The following is a 17,060-nucleotide window of genomic DNA, read 5'->3' on the forward strand; positions in this document are numbered from 1 at the left end:
GGTTGATTTCCCATTGGAGCTTGATGAATATTGATTAGATGAATCTGAAGCCAACACCATGAGATCCTCCACCCTCTCATGTTGTTGGCTTCTTATAGACCCAACGGAAACCTCAGCACTATGGTGTCTCTCAGCCATTCTTCTATGGCACCTTTCGCTCCATTCTCGGGTGGTCTTCTTTGGTTCACCAATTGCTGGGGCACCTTCTCTATCCTTCCAAGCCGTTCATTGGTGGCGGTTTGTTGTGCCTCCAAAGTGGCTTCAAGGTTTTCAATCCGCTCCCTATGTGTCGGTTGTCAATCGGCCATGATCTTCCTCCTTGGCTTTCTCTCCATTGGTGACTACTCTCAACAAGAGCACTAATGACGAAAGCCTTGCTTGCACTTAGATGTTTAAGGTCATGTTGAATGGATGAATCAATGGTTACCTCGGGGCAACACCAAGATTAGAATTGTTTGGAGTATGAAAATCAAAACTAACTCGATCTAGCAAATTCTCAAGAATAAGTGATAAAATTTTATTCAAAATAATAGCATAATAATCCAATACAAAGCTGCAAAATATTTAAATACCCTAGAGTTTGGTTAGTCCTCCTCCAATTATTCCCTCTAACAACCTTTTTCAAGATAACATTCCAAAACAAACCCAAGAACTCTTAAAATTAAGATAAACAAATCTAACAAATGAATAAATCGATATTTAAACTTCCTAATTTAAAGAGCATTCAAATGCCCAACTTTTTCCAAATTGTATCAATCCCTAAAATCAAGGAAATTGCCAAAAAAGTCGGTCAACATCTAGGTGGCAAGTGCTTGGTCCTTATTGCATCTCCATCACCCTTTCCTGCTAGGGTGAGTGCCTCAGCCCAGATGCTAGGCGGGCAAATTGGCCACTGAGCAGTCTACCCACCAATTGGCATCGGGCCTAGAACTTTTTTCTAGGCCATTTTTGGTCCAATATATGTTTTTGGAGTCTTTTGGGCCAATTTTGAGATCAAGCAATTGAGGACAAAGAAACGCCAGTTAGAGATGCAACTTCAATGCAGATGATGATGCAACAATCTTGGGGCAACACCAAGATTCGAATTGTTTGGAGTATGAAAATCAAAACTAAGTCGATCTAGCAAATTCTCAAAAATAAGTGATAAACTTTTATTCAAAATAATAGCATAATAATCCAATACAAAGCTGCAAAATATTTAAATACCCTAGAGTTTGGTTAGTCATCCCCCAATAATTCCCTCTAACAACCTTTTTCAAGATAACATTCCAAAAGAAACCCAACAACTCCTAAAATTAAGATAAACAAATCCAACAAATGAATAAATTGATATTTAAACTTCCTAATTTAAAGAGCATTCAAATGCCCAACTTTTTCCAAATTGTATCAGTCCCTAAAATCAAGGAAATTGCCAAAAAAGTCGGTCAACATCTAGGTGGCAAGTGGTTGGTCCTTATTGCATCTCCCTTTCCTGCTTGGGTGAGTGCCTCAGCCTAGATGCTAGGCAGGCAAATTGGCCACTGAGCGGTCTACCCACCAAGTGGCATCGGGCCTAGAACTTTTTTCTAGGCCATTTTTGGTCCAATATATGTTTTTGGAGTCTTTTGGGCCAATTTTGAGATCAAGCAATTGAGGACAAAGAAGCACCAGTTAGAGATGCAACTTCAAATGCAAATGATGATGCAACAATCTTGGGGCAACACTAAAATTCGAATTGTTTGGAGTATGAAAATAAAAACTAACTCGATCTAGCAAATTCTCAAAAATAAGTGATAAACTTTTATTTAAAATAATAGCATAATAATCCAATACAAAGTTGCAAAATATTTAAATATCGTAGAGTTTGGTTAGTCCTCCCTCAATTATTCCCTCTAACAACCTTTTTCAAGATAACATTCCAAAAGAATCCCAACAACTCCTAAAATTAAGATAAACAAATCCAACAAATGAACCCTAATTTAAAGAGCATCCAAATGCCCAACTTTTTCCAAATCGCATCAGCCTCTAAAATCAAGGAAATTACCAACAAAGTCGGTCAACATCTAGGAGGCAAGTGGTTGGTCCTTATTGCATCTCCATCACCCTTTCCTGCTTGGGCAAGTGCCTCTACCCAGATGCTAGGCAGGCAAATTGGCCACTGAGCGATCTACCCACCCGTTGGCATTGGGCCTAGAACTTTTTTCTTGGCCATTTTTGGTTTCATTTTTGGTCCAGTATATGTTTTTGGAGTCTTTTGGGCCAATTTTGAGATCAATCAATTGAGGACAAAGAAGCATCAGTTAGAAATGCAACTTCAAATACAGATGATGATGCAACAATTCAAACCTCCTAGAATTGGTTTGATTACATTACTACTATCTGTGTATGAACAATGTTTTCTCTATTTAGTTTGCACTTCTAGGAATGAGACTACTTTTTAGGTTTTTTGAATAAATTCTAACGTATTTTTTAAGATATTATGTATGTTTATTTAAAATTTTTTTATTAGATAAAAATGATCCCTACTGTTCGAATGCCCTCAAATCGTATGAATATATATTCTAGCCATTCGAACGGGTGCGTAGAACATTCAAACGTACATTGTAATTAGCATTCAAACACAGGCACTCTATGTTTGAATGCTAATAAGTGTTTGAATGATAATAAGTGTTTGAATGATTTCTTACAATATCAAACATTACATCTATGTTCGAATACTATATTGAATATTTCTCCCTAATAATACATTCGAACGTACTAAAATTTGATCGACCATTGATTGAGTTGAAATATTACATATTTTATATATTTAAAACCAATGTATTTTAATTGCTTCGTGACATTATTATTGGTTTTAGATGAAAAAATAGTTAATAAGTATAAATTTGAGTTGTGATTTAAATTGATTAATATCATGGTTTATACTTAAAGTTATAACCTCTGATTTAATTGAGCGATATTTCTTCACATGAGCAATGTTTTTCTTTAATATTATATTTTTACTTTTTAATTTATTTTTGGTTTTCAATTTTTTTTGGTGTGCTGTTTCTTTTCCTTATTTTTATTCTTCTTTTGATTTTATAATTTCAGACTGTCTTTAGATAAAATACATGCAATTTTAGCACATGATCGACTTGATTTTGGACAGGAAACCAAAGGAAAAACACATGCACATGGTTCAATGGGACCCACTCATTATTTTATGGTTGACACTTACTTTTTCCTTTTTGTTTCTATACGTTTACATGTAGGAAATTGTAAGGCAAATCTTATGCGGTACCCATGCATGGAATAAAGAAAAGAAAAGTTGTTTTGGAAGCACATGGATTTTGGAAGCAAAAGCACACACAGCTACTACATTTCAATCATCATATAGTGGACTTTGCAACAAAAAAAAAAAAGACTAACATTTTCATGTGCTAAGAATGGACTTACAGGGTATCACGTAGCAGGTTTTGGAGAGATTAGATGAGTGATTCACGAAGAGAGCAGCTGAGGAAACGCAAAACAAAAAAGAGAGCTTTGGTGAAGAAAGAAAGAGGGGACTTACGGGGACTGAACGAAAAAGCTTATAGAGAGTAAGGAAAAGAAATAGGGGAGACTGATTCCTATTGAAAGAAGCTGGACGTCGAGAGTTTTTCTTTTGAGGATCTATTTTCTCTCACATTCGCTCTTTTGTTCAGATTATTTTTCAGTATTATTTTATGTTTTATTTTAGTTTACTGATGGAGAATATCTATTTGATTTTCATGACTCTTGTGATGAACATGATTGGCTAAAGTTTTTGTAATAAGGTTAGAGTTGAAGTCTAATGAGTTAGATATTGTTTCCAATCAACAATCGTGTTTTTATTGTGAGTTTGATCGATTGAATGATTTTATTATTAGAAACTTTGATTACCTATATATTTATCTTGATCAACTGTGATCTTCGGATACATTGGATGCTTGAAAAACTCCTGTGATTTTCAAATGGATTTGTGAATGTTTTAATCATCAATTATTTATGCTTAATCTTTAGTGATAAATTTTCTTGATCTTAAATGCTAAATCTTCCAATTAAATGGAATTATTATTCTAATTTAATTGAAATAAATCGATCGGAAACATTATTCTAGATTATTAGACGGATCCTCGAAACCTTAGTCATTCTCCATATCAATTTGTTTTATCATTTTAGTTTTATTCTGTTACGTTAAAAATCTTCATCTCAGTAATTTTCTTATCTACTTGATTGCACGTTCATTTTAGTAATTTATTTTCTTTGTTTGAGTTTATTTTCTTCATCACATAAGTCAATCCATGTGGATTCAACCCTATTAGGTACTACAACACTTGTATACTTGCAGATAAAACTATACTAAATTTTTAGTTCACTAGTTTGAGTCAAAATTCAGGGGCAACAACCACTCACAGCAATGTTCAAACATAATTTGACGATTGAACAATCGATTTAACGGTCGAACTTTTCTCCCTACCAATACGTTTGAATGTATTATAATTCGATCGACCACTCAAACCAATGCGTTTGAACATAGTTTTATGGTCAAATGTAATCAATTAACCGATCAAACATCCATCTAGGATGAAAATTAATCATCACAAAATAAGCTTCAATTTCAAACGGCATTGAACGGTTTCGTTCCGTCCTGAAAAGTATTTTTTGGGACGAAAATCAAATTTTCGTCCTAAATAATATTTGGGGATAGCCATATTAGTGTTGGGTTTGTGAAGCCTGGTTTTGTTGGTGTCTCGCTCAATAGGTAGCTCAAATGAGAATCAGACAAAGATCTCGCTCAAGGCACACTCGACACTATGCTCGAAAGAATAATGTAAAAAAGTGAAAATTAAGGTTTTTACCTTGTGACACTACAAATATACTTAATAAACAATTTTGTAAGCCCTAAGTGTTCTGACCAGTGAAATTTTTTCCCAAAGTATATTTTGTGACTCCTCAGTATAATTAAATTCTTCGCATCTCCGTGGACATAGACACGTTGTTGAACTACGTTAATTTTATATCATGTGATTGATTTGCTTATATTTGCTTTCACTTATTTGTCATTGTTGTTTCACAACAACTAGGATGACCGTAGGACAAATATTTTTCAAACGAATAATATAAAAAAGTGAAAATTAAGATTTTTACCTTGTGACACTACAAATATACTTAATGAATAATTTAATATGCCCTAAGTATCTTGACCAATGATATTTTGCCCCAAATTATATTTTGTGACTCCTCAGTATAATTAAATTCTTTGCAGTTCTGTAGACATAGACACATTATTGAACCACGTTAATTTTATGTCCTATGATTGATTTGCTTGTATTTGCTTTCACTTATTTGTCATTGTTGTTTTACAACAACTAGGACAACTGTAGGACGAATTTTTTTTGTCCCAAAAAATATTTTGAGATGAAAATGCTATTTTTTATTTTTTTTTAAACTTTTCTGTTGTAGTGAATAAACGTCAAAGGTATCTCACCTCCACAGTACTATTAAAATTTCTCTAACTTATGGTCATTCAAATATTTAATATACTATAAGGGTAGGAGAAAGTATTGTACTGCTCATCATTGAGGATAAGTTGCTGATGGACAACAGTGTGGACTGACTACGTATGCTCAGAAAAACTAACTACTTTTGCAATTGTTCGATGAGGCTGGGGTAACTGAACGAGATCAAGAAGCATGCAGGGCTGCTTTCCAGTGACTACTTCAAACGGAAAAAGGCTTGTACTTCTATTAACAGAGCTATTATTGTGAAAATTAGGACTTAGTTCCAAAAGTTTAGGCCTCGTTTAAATAACAAAGTTCTCCCAAGTCATTGCATCTTACCACAATATTCAAATACTATAAATACAATATTTTTTAAATTTTAGATATTTAACATTTCCATTTAATCATTACTTAATCATTACAAATTTTTTAAACTTGAAAAAAAAACAAAAAATAAAAAATAAAATAATTCAACTTTTTTAAATTTTAAAACAAAAATTATATTCTAATAAGATTTTTACTTTATAATATTTTTATTTAATTTTTTCTCTTTCATTTTCCTAAATCACATAAAACATTAGGCCTGTGCAAGAAATCTAATAAACCGATTAACCCGAAAGATCCGATTAAATATGACCCGATAAAGTCGGGTTGACATTTCAATCGGTTTGAAAATCATTTTACCTTATTGATATCGAGCCATCATTTGCAACCTGCATCTTAAAATCCCTTTTTACCAGACTCCATCACGTAGTCATTCACTCTTATCTACCAGACTCAGAGTCACTTCCATTGTGCTACTTCCACCACCAATCCCTCTTCGAACCCCCTTTCTTTCTATTGTGACCGGCCAAATCTTTGCTGCTATCGATACTTGTGATGATCCGCTTTTACGTATATTTTCACTAAATGGTTGTTTTTAATTTAATTAATATATTAGTTTATTTATTTTAGATTATTGTATTTTAAATTGGTTTTAATTTATTTGATGTGGTGTTTAATTTATTTTAGTCGTTTTACAGTTTTTAAAATCATTTTCGGCGGATCGGTTTTTGGTTTCCGGAGTGAGGATTGGACTTCATTTCATTTCTTTTCTCTTTTTCTTTTTCCCTCTTCCTTTTTCTTTTTCTTCTTTTCTTTCCTTTTCTTTCTTTTTCTTCTTCTTTCTTTCTTCTTCCTCTCTCTCTCTCCCCGCGCGCAGCCTTCTTTTTCCCCTTCCTGTCACTGCCTGTTGACCGGCCCAGACCGCCGCCGTCCGGCCGCTGTGTAGTGCACCACCCCCACCAAAATTTTTTCCTCTCACTAGAGATCATCCCCACCAATTTTCAGGGTCATCCGACCAGCCATTAGCCGCCACGCACGGCTGGAAGTCACAACACCAGCCCTGTTTTTCCTCTATGTCGTCGGTTGCTTTCTTAGCCCAGAACAGCCGCTCGCCGGCGGCGTGACCTACACCACCCATCCAGTTTTCTTCCCCTTCCACCGGTGAACATCCCCACCAAGTTTCACCTCCATCCGAGCCATCATTAGCCGCCACGAGCTCCTCCAAACCACACTGTTTTTGACCTTTTCCGGAACCGTCATTCCACCTTCGGCTACCATCTCTTCACAGCTTCTTCCTCTACCTCTTGCCAACCTAACCCACCCAATTCCGGCCTCTATCCGTTGCCGGAGCAGCTCCCACGAGCTCAACTCCGTTTAGCCCCTTTTTGGCTTTCCACCGCCGTTTCCATCGCCACCCACGGCCAAAACTCACTTCCTTTAGCTTTATAAATATCTCAAGACCATTCCCTATCAATTTTGTGTCTTAGTTTGTCCCTGTTCGAAAGTGGGTAATTTATTACCCACAGTCACAGTGTAAAATACACTGTTACGTTGCTTTTCCTCCACCATTTGCAACGCCGCGAGCTTTTAAAAAATACCGTATAGCGCTGTAAGTATTTTATAAACTCTACTTTTATATTTAAATATATTTTACTCTTACAATAAATATATTTGCTGTTGGTTGGTTGATTCCGGACTAAGTCCAAGGAGTTTGGGGGTCGGATGGATTGAGGTTGGAGTTGCTTGATTTGTTGTTTTGTGATTGGTCGGTTGTTTTGTGCATTGAGGCATGCATTACATGGAGCATACCTGTGCATTTTATTTTAATTAAGAAAATCATGTTTTGTTGGCGTAAATGGAATTTCGAGTGCGTGTGTCTCACGAGCCCAAGCTGGGATGGGTTATTATCTCAGTGGAGCTCCTCTGGTCACTCAAGAGTGGATAATACTGAGTGACATCTCCTGGATTGTCGCAGGGTGATGACCGGATCGCATGATACAGTAACGCTGTTGTGTAGACTCCGTGGTCCCTAAAGTGGCGGGGACTAGAGGATGGCCTGGCCAGGGACGCGCTGGGCGCGAGTCTGGGCATCGCTCGTTTAGGCATCACACGCGTAGTCATTACCTGCAGTGTGGCACAGAGCCAAAGTGTGCAGATGATCCCTAGGAGAGATCATGGTGCATGCATAATTGGATTGGTTTTATGGTTTACGGATACAGGTCATTTTTTGAAAAAATGTCGAGGATGTGTTGAGGTTTTGTGATCCATTTTCTGAGAAAATGGTGGTTTGGGCCATTATCAGGGATAATGGCGAGGCTTAGTTTTAAATGATATGTTTTTGGCCAAATGGGTTTTTGGCGTGCATGGAAAAAATATGGTTTTACAGGTCATGTGCATTGGCTTTTCTTTCATGCATTTTGTTTGAGTTTTATGTATTTTTATCTAGTGGTGTTTGGATTTTACTTACCTGCGGCACCATTTTTGGTTTCGTAGATTTTGATGCAGAGTTCGAGGAGGAGGAGGAGGCTGAGCCCAAGGATGCGGCTCCGCCGGAGTTTTGAGTTAGAGTTATGCTTTATAGTTGGTTTGAAACAATATTTATGTTTTGTAATATTTTAATATGTATGTTTTGAACAGTTTTGTACTAAACTAAGAAAAATTCTGGTACTTAGTTATTTGACTTTGCTATCCGCTGCGTGTTCCTTCGTGCACATTTGTTGCTTATACACACACTTGGCACTCGTCGATAGGGTGGTGACCCGTGATGTCATCATCCGGACGTCTCGATTTTCTCGTGTCCGTGCATGGGGATTTGGGGGCATCACAGGTGGTATCAAAGCGGTTTGGCTCTGGGTAAAACTATATGTCCCGTAGGTAGTTCTAGAATGTTTTTAAAATTGTGTTTTAAAATTTATTTTAAGTAAAGTTGCTATTTGACATGTTTTATTTGTTTTATTTGTTTGATACTTGTTGCTTGTTTTATTTATTTAGTTATGTTATTGCATGTTGGTTTCTTTTTGTTTCTTATTATGTGGTGTTGGTTTTTAGTTTTTGGCTTTATATTGTTGGTTTTTATTTGTTTTTCTTAAAGGGGGTCAAAGGTTGTGTTGTGGCAGGAAAATGGTGAGACCAAGGAAATCTACTCAGGAGCCACGGGATGATACGTCGAGAGATGATTCCATAGCCCAAGCAATACGGCAGATGACAGAGTCCATGCAGCAGAATTTTAGGCCCCAACAAGGAGGGTCTTGGCCACAACAAGGGGGTCCTTGGCCACAACAAGAAGGTCCTTGGCCACATCAGGGAGGGCCTTGGCTATACCCAGGAGGGCCTAGTGGCATGGTGCAAGCTGGATGCACCTATGAGCGCTTTCTGGCGCATAGAACTCCACACTTCACTGGAGAAGAGGATCCACTTCAAGCTGGAAAGTGGGTCAGAGACTTGGAAAGAACTTTTGAGGTGTGTGGTTGCACTAGGGTCTTTTGCCGCTATGACCTGGCAACGCTTCAAGAAGGAGTTTAATGATCGCTTCTTTCCCGCTTCCGTGAGGCGGCAAAAAGCAAGAGAGTTCTCAAGCTTGGTCCAAGGGAGCATGACCGTGGAACAGTATGCCCGAAGATTTATAGAACTTGGACGATTTGCTCCCCACCTCATCGCCACAGAGGAAATGCGAGCCGAGTGTTTCCAGGAGGGTCTACGTCCTGATATGGTGGTCAGCCACCGGATATCCACTTTTCAGGATTTAGTGGATGTGGCCATTCTTGTGGAGCAAGAGAATAATCTGAGTATGGGCTCCCCTCTAGGACATAAGAGGCGGAGTTTTTCTCGTGAAGGAAGTAGTTCGAGTTCGCCTCAGAAATTTGTTCAGCAGACCAGAACTCGACCGCAAGCGGCCTCTAGTGTTCGTATGGGAGGATGAGTGCCAGTTTGTGGAGTTTGTAATAGAGCCCATGTGGGTGAGTGCCCTTCTAGTGGGGCTCGATGCTATAATTGTGGCTAGCAGGGTCACTTTGCTCATGAGTGTCCTAGACCAGTTCAAGGAAGTCGTGGAAGTAGGCGCGGTGGAAGAACAAATCCAAGGCAAACAGTGCAAGCCCGGGTTTATGCTGTCACACCCGGAGATGTGGATGATGAGGCACTAGCGACCCATGATGCTGGAGTAATTACAGGTATGGATCTAATTTAATTTAATTTAATTTTGGATTTGATCTGTGGTGTGTTTTGGTTTCTTCTTTGTTTTTGGATTTCATGGGTTAATGTGTTTGGTTCAGGGAGAGTCTGTTTATATGAGTTTTATGCTTGCACTTTGTTTGATTCCGGTGCATCACAGTCGTTTGTATCTTCCACTTTTGCTCGGATGTATAATTTGGTCACGGAACCTTTTCCGAAGTCATTGGTAGTGGCTCTACCCAATGGTGAAATGGTATGGTGTTCCAAGGTTGCTTTGGATTGTCCATTAAATTTTGATAGAAGGTTTTTGGATGCTGATTTGGTGGTGTTCAAGATGTTGGGTTTTGATATCATCCTCGGGATGGATTGGCTATACTGATATTCTGCGAGTATTAATTGCAGAAGTTGGGTAATTAGCTTTCAGCTTCCAAATGGTGATTGTCTGGAATTTGCGGGGAGTAAGCTAAAAAAAAAGCCGGTAATTATATCAGCAATTCAAGCAAGAAGAGAGATTGCATGGGGAGCGGATGCCTTCTTAGTCCAGATGATGTCTACGCCGTCTGAGAAGAAGTCTTTGGTAGACATTCCAGTTGTGAAAGAATTTCCCGATGTGTTTGTGGATGACTTGCCTGGGCTACCCCCTATTCGTGAAATGGAGTTTGTTATAGACTTGGAACCTGGAGCGGCTCCTGTACATAAAGCTCATTACCGCATGGCACCGGCTGACTTAAAAGAGTTGAAAACTTAGTTGCAAGAGCTGGTAGATAAGGGGTTCATTTAACCAAGTACTTCGTTGTGGGGTGCGCCAGTGCTGTTCGTTAAAAAGAAAGATGGAACCCTCGGTATGTGTACCGATTATTGGGAATTAAATAAGGTGACTATCAAGAATAAATATCCTCTCCCACAGATAGATGATTTATTTGATCAGCTTCAAGGAGCAGCTGTATTCTCGAAGATTGATCTGAGGTCAAGATACTACCAGTTGAGGATAAGAGACGAGGATGTGCCCAAAACTGCTTTCAGGTCGAGATATGGGCATTATGAATTTAAGGTGATGCCGTTTGGATTAGCCAATGCCACTGCTGCTTTCATGGATTTAATGAATCGGGTATTTAGGCCTTACTTGGATTCCTTTGTGGTAGTATTCATTGATGATGTTCTGATTTATTCCCGAGATGTTGAAGAGCATGTGTATCATCTTCATCTAGTTCTTGGGAAATTGAGAGAACACCAGTTGTATGCCAAGCTCAGCAAGTGTGAATTCTGGTTGGAGGAAGTCAGATTTCTTGGGCATGTGATTTTCCGAGACAAAGTGGATGTTGATCCTAGTAAGGTGGAAGCCATTTTGCCATGGCAGCGTCCAACTACCGTGCACGAGATCCAGAATTTCTTGGGACTTGCCGGATATTACCAAAGATTTGTGGAGGGTTTTGCTTGCCTATCCGGACCTCTCACAGCATTGACTAGAAAGAATGCAGAATTTGTTTGGTCAGATAAGTGTGAGAGAAGCTTCCAAGAATTGAAGAACAGGTTGACGACTGCACCAGTGTTGGCACTTCCAGAACCGCATAAGCCATTCGTAGTCTTCAGCGATGCATCTAAATTTGGATTGGGTTGTGTCCTTATGCAAGAAGGACGGGTTGTTGCTTATGCATCCCGTCAACTAAAGGATCATGAGAAGAATTATCCGACGCACGATTTGGAATTGGCTGCGATTATTTTTGCTCTTAAGATCTGGCAGCACTTTTTGTATGGGGAAGCTTGCGAAGTATACACCGATCACAAGAGCTTGAAGCACTTGTTTTCCCAGAAGAATCTGAACATGAGGCAGAGGCGATGGCTGGAGTTAATCAGGGACTACCAGTGCGAGATCAAGTATCATCAAGGGAAAGCAAATATAGTTGCTGATGCTTTGAGCCGAAAATCGCACTTGGAAGATGAGGCCAAGTCGTCAGGATTGGATTCTTTGCTTTGTGGGATGAGAAGACTCCTTATTGAAAGTTCACAGCAAGAGGAGTTATTATCATCAATTCTTAATATTCGAGTGGCTGATTTTGAAGAATTGAAGACTCTTCAAAGGAAGGATCCGAAACTGCTGGATATCAGAAAAAGAGTCAGAAAATCTCGAGGACCGTTGCATTACAGTATGGATAAAGATAGAATTTTTCGGTTCCGAGATCGTAGGGTGGTCCCTAAGGATTTAGAATTCAAGGAGCGGATCATGGCAGAAGCTCATGCGGCCCTTATTCAGTTCATCCTGACAGTACGAAGATGTACTGGGACTTGAAGAAAAATTATTGGTGGGATGGAATGAAGAAGGATATTGCCCTATATATCGAGAAATGTCACACATGCCATCAAGTCAAGGCCAAGCATCAAAGACCCACTGGTATGCTCCAACCCCTTCCTATTCCTGAGTGGAAGTGGGATGACATCACGATGGATTTTGTAGTGGGCTTACCGAGGACTTCTAGTGGGAAGAATTCTGTTTGGGTGATTGTTGAACGGTTAACGAAGAGTGCTCATTTCTTGCCTGTCAATAACACTAATTCCTTGGGTAAGTTGACACGCTTGTACGTGAAAGAGATAGTGCGGTTGCACGGTATACCGAAGAGTATTGTATCGTATCGAGACCTAAGGTTCACGTCTCAGTTTTGGAAAAGTTTGCAGGCAGCATTGGGTACTAAGTTGAAATTCAATACTGTGTATCACCCGCAGACGGACGGACAATCAGAGCGCAATATTCAGACCCTTGAAGATATGTTGACAGCATGTGTCATGAAATTTCAAGGGAGTTGGAAAAATCACTTGCCGCTCATAGAATTTATGTATAATAATAGCTTCTACGACCATTCAGATGGCTCCTTATGAAACTCTTTATGGGAGGAAGTGCAGATCGCCTTTGTGTTGGGATGAAGTCGGGGAGAGTAAGATAATTGGACCCGAAATAATTCAAGAGATGCAAAGCCAAGTTCGGATCATCAGGAATAAAATGGCTGCAGCTCAGAGTCGTCAGAAAAACTATGCAGATACCAGGAGGAGAGAGTTATCTTTTGAAGAAGGTGATTGGCTTTATCTCAAAATCTCTCCCTTGAAAGGAGTTAAGCGTTTTGGTAAGAAGAGGAAATTGAATCCGAAGTATGTCGGCCCTTTTCAGATTTTGGAGAAGGTAGGGTCCGTCGCATATAAAGTTGCTTTGCCATAATATTTTGGGGATATTCATGATGTCTTCCATGTATCATCCTTGAAGAAGAGTTTTGGACAACAAGAGCCGCGCTTTGTCGACCCAGAGAGTATTCAGTTGCAACCGGACTTTACTTATGAGGTTGTTCCGTCACAGATCATGGATTGAAAAGAGCAACAGTTGAGGTCCAAGACGATACCTTTGGTTTGTGGCATGGGGAGATCCGTTAGCTCAAGATTTCTCTTGGGAGAGAGTAGCTAACATGAGGGAGCAGTAACCCTACTTGTTTGAGTAAATGACGGTACTTCTCTTAATCTTGGTCTCAGTGGTTTTATGTGGCTTGTTTCAAGTTGGTGTTTGATCTTGCAAATTTCGAGGATGAAATTTGTTTTAAGGGGGGAGGATGTGATGACCCGCTTTTACGTGTATTTTCACTGAAGGGTTGTTTTTAATTTAATTAATATATTAGTTTATTTATTTTAAATTATTGTATTTTAAATTGGTTTTAATTTATTTGATGTGGTGTTTAATTTATTTTAGTCGTTTTACGGTTTCTAAAATCTTTTTCGGCAGATCGGTTTTTAGTTTCCGGAGTGAGGATTGGACTTCATTTCATTTCTTTTCTCTTTTTCTTTTTCCCTCTTCCTTTTTCCTTTTCTTCTTTTCTTTCCTTTTCTTTCTTTTTCTTCTTCTTTCTTTCTTCTTCCTCTCTCTCTCTCCCCGCACGCAGCCTTCTTTGTCCCCTTCCCCGTCGCAGCCTGTTGACCGGCCCAGACTGCCGCCATCCGGCCACTGTGTAGTGCACCACCCCCACCAAAATTTTCCCCTCCTACCAGAGATCATCCCCACCAATTTTCAAGGTCATCCGACCAGCCGTTAGCCGCCACGCACAGCTGGAAGTCATGGCACCAGCCCTGTTTTTCCTCTCTGCCATCGGCCTACACCACCCACCCAGTTTTCTTCCCCTTCCACCGGTGAACATTCCCACCAAGTTTCACCTCCATCCGAGCCACTGTTAGCCGCCACGAGCTCCTCCAAGCCACACGATTTTTGAGCTTTTCTGGTGCCGTCGTGCCACCTCTGGCCACCATCTTTTCACAGCTTCTTCCTCTACCTCTTGCTGACCTAACCCACCCAATTTCGGCCTCGATCCATTGCCAGAGCAGCTCCCACGAGCTCAACTCCTTTCAGCCCCATTTTGGTTTTCCACCGCCACCCACGGCCAAAACTCACTTCCTTTACCTTCATAAATATATGAAGACCATTCCCTATCAATTTCGTATTTTGGTTTGTCCTCGTTCGAAAGTGGGTAATTTATTACCCATGGCCATAGTGTAAAATACATTGTTACGTTGTTTTTCCTCTGCCATTTGCAACGCCGCGAGCTTTCAAAAAATACCGTATAGCGCTGTAAATATTTTTAAAACTCTACTTTTAAATTTAAATATACATTGCTCTTACAATAAATTTTGCTCTTACAATAAATATATTTACTGTTGGTTGGTTGATTCCGGACTGAGTCCGAGGAGTTCGGGGGTCAGATGGATTGAGGTCGGAGTTGCTTGATTTGTTGTTTTGTAATTAGTCGGTTGTTTTGTGCATTGAGGCGTGCATTACATGGAGCATACATGTGCATTTTATTTTAATTGAGAAAATCATGTTTTGTTGGCGTAAATGGAATTTCGGGTGCGTGTGTCTCACGAGCCCAAGCCGGGATGGGTTATTATCTCGGTGGAACTCATCTGGTCACTCAGGGGTGGATAATACTGAGTGACATCTCCTGAGTTGTTGCGGGACGACGACCAGATCACACGATACGGTAACGTTGTCGTGTCAACTCCGTGGTCCCTAAAGTGGCGGGGACTAGAGGATGGCCTGGCCAGGGACGCGCTGGGCGCCAATCTGGGCATCGCTCATTTAGGTGTCACACACGTAGTCATTACCTATGGTGTGGCACAAAGCCAGAGTGTGGGGATGATCCCTAGGGGAGATCATGGTGCATGCATAATTGGATTGGTTTTATGGTTTTTGGATACGGGCCATTTTCTAGAAAAATGGCGAGGATGTGTTGAGGCTTTGTGATCCATTTTCTGGGAAAATGGTGGCTTGGGCCATTATCAGGGATAATGGCAAGACTTGGTTTTAAACGATATGTTTTTGGGCCAAATGGGTTTTTGGCGTGCGTGGAAAAAATATGGTTTTATGGGTCATGTACATTGGCTTTTCTTTCATGCATTTTGTTTGAATTTTATATGTTTTTATCTAGTAGTGTTTGGATTTTACTTACCTGCGGCACCATTTTTGGTTCCATATATTTTGATGCAGAGTTCGAGGAGGAGGAGGAGGCTGAGCCCGAGGATACGGCTCCGCCGGACTTCTGAGTTGGAGTTATGCTTTATAGTTGGTTTGAAACAATATTTGTATTTTGTAATATTTTAATATGTATGTTTTGAACAGTTTTGTATTATACTAAGAAAAATTTTGGTACTTAGTTATATGACTTCGATAGGGTGGTGACCCGTGATGTCATCATCCGGACGTCTCGATTTTTTCGTGTCTGTGTGTGGCGATTTGGGGGCGTCACAACACTGATTTTATCGAAGCACCCCTTAGATGCGCTCGCTTAATCGATCCCAACTTCTGGTGACACCGCCGCATACTCTGACAACGCCTCTAAATCCAATATTCCAACCACGCAACTCTCCAGAGATCGATCGATAGCCATCCCACTGTCTTCATCAAACCCAATTGTCATGCTCTCTGTCTCCTCCAAAATCAACCCGTTATCCTCTCCAGCCTAAACCACTCTGCCTTCCCTTTTATCTACAAGATTCTCTGTCTTCAACCTTGCTAAACCGAAATCCCCAATCTTGGCGTTGAAATTAGCATCCAGCAGAATATTACTGGGCTTAATATCGCTGTGGATTACCGGCAGATGACAAGAATGGTGGAGCTAAGACAAACCAGTGGCAATATCAAGAACAATGTCGAATATTTTCTTCCAACCCATGAGCTCCGAGCACTTGTTGTCGAGCAGCGCGTCCTGTAAGCTACGATTGGGAATGTACTCGTAGACAAGGATGAGCTTGTGGCAGCAAGGGTCAGAGAAGAAGATGTGAGGAGAGTGGAGAGCGTAGGCGAGATGGATAGCTCATTGTGGAACTCGCGCTCGCCTTGGAGGGAGCCAGGGGAGTCCATGAGCTTTAGTGCCACATATTGGCCCGAAGGTAGAGTGAACCAAAACCACCTTATGGGCTGTTCTTCTTCGGCATCTCAAGTTCGATAAAATCGATAATTTTGCCCGACCCGAATGGTTTGTGTTGGGTCGGGTTATTTTTTCCAAACTAGTTTTACGGGCCAAGTCGGATCGGGCCAAACACTTTATTGGACGGGTCAATGTGCAGGCCTATAAAACATATTAACTCAAATCATTTCACTATTATTCACAAATCATTTCACTACTATTGATAGATCATGTCATCTCATCTCATCTTACTATCCAAATGAGGCCTTAAAACTTATGAAAAGAAGTAAATTTAATTATTTGTATTATATTCTTCACACTTACTCTATATGTGGGTCAGATTCTATCTCAGTGAGTGAACTCAGGACCTCTCCTTTGATATATTGTGAAAATCATTACTTACCTCAAACATTAAACTGATAAGAAGAAATAGATTTAATTATTTATATTATATTCTAATTATATGCAAATTCAGTAAGCGACAGTATAATATCCCAAGAGGAATGATGATTCGTAACCAAACAACACAACAAGCTTGTCTGGTAGCAAATTTAGCACGTAATGTGTTCCATGAAAAGCTAATAAATTTCACATCTGGATCAGAAATAATAAGAGCATTTTCATCCGGTTTCTTATAATATTTTTTAAAATTTAGTTA

Source organism: Carya illinoinensis, chromosome 1 (genome assembly GCF_018687715.1).
Source record: "Carya illinoinensis cultivar Pawnee chromosome 1, C.illinoinensisPawnee_v1, whole genome shotgun sequence".
NCBI classification, from domain to species: Eukaryota; Viridiplantae; Streptophyta; class Magnoliopsida; order Fagales; family Juglandaceae; genus Carya; species Carya illinoinensis.